General features: G+C 42.8%; 1 pseudogene; it reads left to right on the forward strand.

Moving 5' to 3' along the window:
* Nucleotides 1-374: 374 nt before the first annotated feature.
* LOC118936731 lies at nucleotides 375-7,528 on the forward strand (annotated as a pseudogene).
* The last annotated feature ends 245 nt before the right edge of the window (nucleotides 7,529-7,773 follow it).

Raw genomic sequence — 7,773 nt, forward strand, 5'->3', positions numbered from 1 at the left:
GAGGCTTCGTGCCATGGATCATCACTGGAGGCTTCGTGCCATGGATCATCACTGGAGGCTTCTTACGTGGAGCCGGAACAGGTCTCACCGGACTGAGGAGATGTACTGGAAGCCTGGTGCGTGGAGCTGCCACAGGGCTTACCAGGCTGGGGAGAATACTGGAGGCCTGGTACGTGGAACCGGAACAGGTCTCACCGGACCGGGAAGATGCACTGGAAGCCTGGTGCATGGAGCAGGCACCGGATACACTGGGCCGTGGAGGCGCACTGGAGGTCTCAAGCGTAGAGCTGGCACAACCCGTCCTGGCTGGATGGTTACTTTCGCCCGGCAAATGTGGGGCGCTAGCATAGGATGCACTGGACAGTGCAGATGCAATGGAGACATGGTGCGCAGAGCCGGCGCAGGATATCCTGGGCCGTAATGTCTGTCGTCTGATGAAGAAGGAGACCAAGGTGCAGCGTGGTAGGCGTTCATGATTTTTTAAATAAAACTGAACACCGCAAAAAACAGTTCTCAGGTGCAGACACTAAACAGAAAACAACTACCCACAAAACCCAAATGAAAAACGACAACTTATATACAGTGGGGCAAAAAAGTATTTAGTCAGCCACCAATTGTGCAAGTTCTCCCAAGCCGCGATGGAGCGTTTGAGGGTGGTCCTCAAGCGGTAAGGAAATACAATTACATTATTGAGATGCATAGGCTTACTACATAATGTTGTCATTGGTGGGTGAGTTTAGCCTAAATATTTAACCTTTTTGACAGGGTTCCCAGATGCCCAAGGCGTTGCCCAGAAAGCAAGACCAAACCTTTCTGTGATCCTCGTCTCAGTGGGCTCGTGCAGAGTTTGGGTGGGTTTTTGTTGGCCTATTCCTCGCCCCTGTGTACGGAATGACTGCACTGTTCATACAGAACCAAGGGCTGTGGTATTGCGTGTGTACCATGATCACCATAGCTTTCCTCTCAGCATTTGGCACGGGCCTCTCCATCTGCGTGCGTGCGAATGTTGTACTCATGATGCCAATGCTGTGTTCAAGTGAATAGCCTACATATGAAGATTGTTTTAACCATACCACAAAAAATAGTATATGTGCTGTGCGTTGAAATGCACCCAGCCCAACAGTCAAATCAACACTTTGGCAACATTTAGACAGATAGTCCAATTCTGATCTCTTTAAACCCACTATTTTGTCTTTTTACCAAAATAAAAATTTGAAAATATCTAATGTGATTTGTCAAAATCCCAATTAGTGTGAAAAAATATCAGAATTGGGCTGCCTGTCTAAACACAGCCTTTCAAACAGAGAGAGACAAACGGGATTGATGCAAACTGGATATATTGTTTCCCAGGCAGGTGAAGGCACATACAGTAGAAGGGAAAGACCACCATTTTGTATGAAACAAGTGGAGTTGTGTCCATGTCATAGCCTACCTGTAATCAATTAGAGCACACAAACAATTAATTAAAACAGACCAATAAGCTCACAGTTCCAAAATCACATGGTTACCATAGTGTTATGATACTGATGATTTGTCTTCCACAGATTGTTTGTTTACATTTCTTCCATTGTGGCTAGATGGAGGAGGCCTACAGCTCAATCTAGTGGTAGGGTCGGGGACAACAATTGTTGACAACTAGCATTGTAGCTAAGCCTAACCCTAATCCTTTTCCTAACCTTAACCTCATTCTCCTAACCTGTTACATTAATTCACCTAACCTGCCACATTAGTTATCTTAGCCTGCTATGTAAACATACCATCTGTGGCGACAAATCATCAGTATTACCACACCGGGAATGAACCTTTGTTTGGTTGTAGTACGCCAGAATACCCCACAGGCACCTCCAACCTGTTAACATTTTCCCCTGCTTTGAAAAGAAACATTTACTAAAAATTCACTAAGTATGCTATCTTTCATATAGGAGTCGTGAGCAAGTGGCGACGCCTCCACGTTTACAAGTAGCTCACCCACTGGCTCAATCTCTTTAGGACAGTCAGTTTGGAGATGCCAGAAGGGCTGGTCCATATTCTTTCTAGCAGGCCTGTCTAACTTTTTTTGTGCAAAATTATCATGATCTGGCTTATAATGAGAGCCTCAAGGGGGAAAAAATGGGACATTGTGGGGGCCTCGAGGGGGGAAAAATGGGCTAATGTGTTCCGCACATTCCGCCCCTGAGTTGACAAAAGCAGTGCAGAGGTGGAAGATGTGTCGGTAACTGCTGTTTGACTTGACAGGAAAATAAACTCAAGTTTTTAATCTTGCTGCTGAGCAAGTGTGTTAATTAGTGCTAGCTAATTGCTGTAGGCTATGGCATGTGATTGTTCTAGAATGTTATTTATGTATGTCCCTTATCGATGGGTGAATAAAGCTAAAGCAGCCAAGGTGATAATGGCTAGAGTCGTTTTTGCTTAGCCAAAGAACCCGACCAGGCGTTCATTCAGGGGTTAAAGTTTTCCGTTACTTCTGAGGGGTCGTTTTTTGAGATCAGTGTAGATCCTCATTAACTTGAATATGGATTCATATGGATCATTTCAAATTCATTTATTTTAATAAATTAGGGCAGATACAAATTAACAGTTGAAACAGTTATTCAACGCAATGCCTCGTAGTTAAGCCAATTTTCAAAGCTATTTGTGATCCAGTTTGCTGATTTCCCAATGGCCAGCCATCATGATTGGTTCTTGCCCCCACCCCTTTGCCACTCCAGGAAGAAAAAAAAAAAATTGAGAAACGCCCGAGTGGACGGAATGACCTACAATGCAATACTCAGTACACCAACTTGTTCTGGGTACCACTAATGCACTTAATTTTTTATTTTGTATTTCCTCACAGTGAAGGGCAAGGACTTCCTCCTGTTCCTCATCTTCTCCATGTTGGTCCAGGGCCCCATGACCAACACCCTGGAAAACTTTGACCGTGCAGCGGACAGCGTGGTGTGTGGGGCCGAACCTGCCACGAGCCAGACCCAGCAGGTACGTCTGTGGGCCATGCTTATTCTAGCACTGTCATTATTTGAAGACACTGTTAGTACAGTTACTGTATCTAACAATTTAACTCTCCAAATGAAGCCTTCCATTGATTTCTGTGCCCTCTGCCCCCTGTTACAGCTCGTTCCCTGAGAAACGTGTTACACTTCCTGGTCGGCATTGGCGAGGTGTGTAATGACAAACTGGGTACCCCCTGTAAGAAGTGTAACAAGCTATTTGATGATGCCCGTGATGACTGCATGGAGATCCTGTCTGTGTTCAACTTCCTTTGTCACATTGTGGATGGGTTCTGTCCCCTCTGTGGTCTCGCTTGAGGTTGGTTGACATGTTATTCCATCATACAGTAGAATCACTATCCTCACTCACCCTTACTTCCATCAGCTGTCAGTAGTAGAGGAAGGGTAGCTGTTTGTCATAGTGTCAGATGAATAAATTATTGTCCACTGAGAAGCAGGTTCAAATCGCAAGAGTAGGAACCTGGGAGGCTTTAGCACTTACAGTATACAGCTGTATCAATAGAGTAAAGGAAATGTGAAAAGGACATCAATCACTGTGGAAGGTGTCTGTTTAAAAAAGGAAAATCTATGGTAGTGTTATAATTAGGTTGTCATATCTGCATTGTCATTGACGCAGTCTTCGCTTAATGTTTCTCTTATAGAGCCATTATGAAGGACAACTTTGTTAGGGCCTCCTAACCATTACTCCTTGCCTCCTAACCATTACATTATCTGAGATGTTTGTTCTCTGTTTTTAAGTCATTCTCAGCTAGCACATTTGGTTCCTTAGCAGTTCTGGGAATGTACGTTTTTGGTTTCCCATTGGTTGTGGGAATGAAGCCATAAGTTTCCTTACCGTTAAGGCTTTTGAAAAAGTTCTGAGAACAGAAGTGAAAATTTCACTTGTTCTGGGAACATACATTTTCAGATTGCAGGGAGGTTCTGAGAAAGTTTTCCTATGGTTTCCTGAAAGTTTTCCTGGGAGGTTTTATTAACGAACGGAAATTATAGGTCATTTTAAGGTAATTAAATAACGTTCTGAGAACATGTTTCAATAAGACTTTTAATAACACTGCTAGCTTAGGTTTACTGTTTTGAACTCATAGCATAGATAGGACACTTGTAAATTAATTTGCTTAGGCATTAATCATGCAAACATATTTGTTTTTTATTGTGGCATGGTGTCAGTGAGATTCAAACCTATGATCTTCTGCTCTCTATACTCTCTACTAATACAAAGTCGTACATTTTTGTAAATTCAAACAGATTCTATTTCAAAGGAAACAAGCACTCATTAAGATCAGGTGTGGCCAACACACCTGAAAACACTTAACAAGATAGAGGATAGAGAGAGCTTTATTGATGCGGAGAATGGAAAGTTTGTTTTTTAAACGTTCATGTTTTCTTGTGGTTTTTATGGAAAGTTTTCTTACTGTTCTGAGAACAGTACTTTAAATAGAACCATGAGGAAACCTGCAAAAAATGTTATGCTGAAGTACTGGAATTCCAATAGTAGAACTTAATTTCCTAACATTCGCTGAACATTCTGAGAAAATTCATTAAATGGAACCATGAGGGAACTTGCAGAAAACATTATGCTGAAGTTCTTGAATTCACATAGAAGAACGTTGTTTCTTAATGTTCTCTGTACATTCGGAGAACATGACTTTAACTAGAACCATTAGGAAACCTGTAGAAAACATTGGAATTCCCACAGAAGAACATTGTTTCTTAACGTTGTCTGAACAATTTGAGAAGATTACTTTAAATAGAACCATGAAGAAACCTATAGGAAAAGTTATGGGAAGATTGCATGCAAAATAACCATAGGATAACCACGCTCTCGCCAAGCTTTAAACAACATATGGTTCTCAGAACATTATGAGCTAGCTGGGTGGTCAGTAGTTTAAAATCTTCTGAAACTCAGTTAAAATGTCCCCTTTTTTTGCACCCGAGCCTGTTTTTTCCGATTTTGGTGAAAAATTGCTGACTACAAATATGTTAGCTCATGGAAAAATAGATCACCCATTGTTGTGAGGTTGACATCAGTGTGGAGGTACAGCACAGCCCTCCTCTTTAGCTCTCTGGAAGCTCTGAGGTGCTCTGCGGTGCTCTGTGTTATTCTTTAGCCTAGGAGGGCAGGGTAACTTAGGAGCCAAGGCCTAGTTAAAACCCTCCAGCCCCACACTGCCCTCATGTTTCCTCTCACATTTCCCAGGAGGAGCGCAGGCGTGAGTCACCCTCCATCACTCTGCCTCCCCTGTTTTCTTTTCAAATGAATTATTGTTTCATATCCACCGCTGCTCTCGGGCCAGCCAGGAGCCAGCCAGGAGCCAGCCAGGAGCCAGCCAGGAGCCAGCCGGGCACTGGTGACTTTTTAATCCAAACATGACCCGAGGGCCAGAGATGAAACACGCTTCCTGGCCCTTGGGAGATCTAGAATGCTGCTCTCAGCATAAAGTGAATGGTGTCATTTCACTTTCTAAACTATGGGTCATAAATCCTATATAATGCTGTCTTATAAACCTGACATGACACTTGGGTTTACTTTTAATGACCGTTCACAATGGTTTTATGAGACAATGACTAGAGCCTGTGATGCAGAGATGCATTTGTCACGTAAATTAGCTAGAGGTTATGTCATTTGTAGGTATGAGAACAGTAATTATCAATGCATTCCTCTCATGTCAGTTGGTCAGCTGTTTTGCATCATCCCTTCTTACATTGTCGTCCACATGAAGACATAGATTGCTGCCCGTAAGTAAAGTCCAGAGGGACAAAAAACCTTGCCCTATATAATAGTTTCTACTACTTCTCTATTCCAAGGTAGAACATTCTTCAATTATAATTCTACTGTAACTCCTTTTTGATGGCCAATCTAAACAGTCACAAATGCACAGTGGCACATTCTTGAAGTGCCTCTTTGCTCTCTTCTAGCAACCATAGCAGTTTTCGAGAAGATGAAGAAGGAGTTTGAGTTCAACATATCGGCCCCTATGCACTTTGACATGAATGTGAACAGCAGTCAGACGGTGCAACAGGTGTCATATGATGGAGGAAGTGTCGGTGGAGCTGGGACGTTTCTAGGACGTGATGGGTCTAATAGCCTACATAGGCCTCTTCCTTCTGCTGCTAATGTACCTACGGTGAGTCTATCTATATTCATTCACATGGGTCATGCAAACAAGGTTTGACAAGGAGCGGTATACTCTATACCAGGGTTTCCCTTGAGTTTGCCCTGCTCTAGTGTGTGTGTGTGTGTGTGTGTGTGTGTGTGTGTGTGTGTGTGTGTGTGTTTTTTTAGGGCTGTCCTGTACAAACATAAGTACCTGCACCAGAATGACTTTGACAACACTTACATCACAGAGCAGTTTGAGGAGCTCAACGAGAGATTGGCTAGAGAGGGAAAACCCCCTGTCTAACCGCTCAGCCAGAGAGAGGCCCGCACCTACATCAGAGCATGTGTGTGGAGCAGGAAGAATGCACAGGAAAGAGGAGAAGATAAATGGATTGTAGGGAGGAAGCATTGTGGGTGTTGATAGAAAAGGTAGGGAGCGAAAGGATATAGAGAAGTTAGAAAATGAGAACAACAACAAAAACATCTAGAAAGGTGAAAAGAGAAAGTCAGTGTAACATTGATGTCATGGCAGTGAAAACACCCACCTAACCTCCCCTCCCACACACCCATCTCTGTCCTTTAGTCTCAGTGTACCTGACGGCCAGGGAGCAGTGGACGGCTGCCCTCAGCGCAGTGTCCATTCTCAGGCACATAGCCATAGGATGCCTGGGGTGGCGCTGGACCTGGTGGTCTTCTGGATGTTTGACCTGGTGCACTACCAAGCCCAGGGGGACATCGTGGCCAGAGGTGAGACAGTCTGGCTACAGGGAAATAGATGATGTTCAGTTCAAGGTTATTTACTGTACTAAAAACATTGAAATCATTGAAATAAAAACAGGAATAGATGAGAGGTATAATATCTGCATTCGTTATTGCTTCCAAAAAGTATATTTACCTGAATGAAACCAGAAACACTGCTAACAAGCCGAGTCTCAAAACATGTTTGTACAGATATTTTGTTTGTACACATTTTGTTTGGGCTGTTATTTTGGACTTAGTTATTTTAGACATAACAGTTTATTTTATGAGAGAAAGTGGTTGTTCGGTGTGATGAATAACCTTGCCTGAAACCTGAAGTCTATCAGTTTACTCCATTCTATTCAGTCCAATAAAGGAATTAAACTGGACATCAGTTTCCAATTAAATACTATAGAACAGATTATTCTAATGAAATTGTATATCAAACCATATTTGGAACCAACAACATCATCCAAGACATTGTGTTCTCTCTTTGTGCTCTCTCTAGCACCCCATCGTATTGGCAGTGGAAGTAAATGGCACAGGCAATGCCCTGGACATCTTCAAGGACATAGCAGCTGCCTTCGCCATTCTGCAGAAGGGCAGCATCACTGTTCTCAGCAAGAATTGTCTGATGAAGCCTTCAGAGCCAGACCACTCAGGATACATGCTCATAGGTAACACCTAGACTAGTAGTATTTAGTATTTACTAGGATCCCCAAGGCCAAGGCAGCAGCTACTCTACCTGGGGTCCAAACAGGAATAAAACAATTACATGAAAACAAAACAACAGCCTACATTATAAATACAATAATACAATACATTATTACTCTTATTACAAATGTATAATATTTACAATACTACATTAAGGGATAATCAACGAGGGGCTATGCATTCGATGGAAAATAATGAACGACGTGAAAGGTGTGTTCC

Source organism: Oncorhynchus mykiss, chromosome 2, assembly GCF_013265735.2.
Source record: "Oncorhynchus mykiss isolate Arlee chromosome 2, USDA_OmykA_1.1, whole genome shotgun sequence".
Lineage (NCBI taxonomy): Eukaryota > Metazoa > Chordata > Actinopteri > Salmoniformes > Salmonidae > Oncorhynchus > Oncorhynchus mykiss.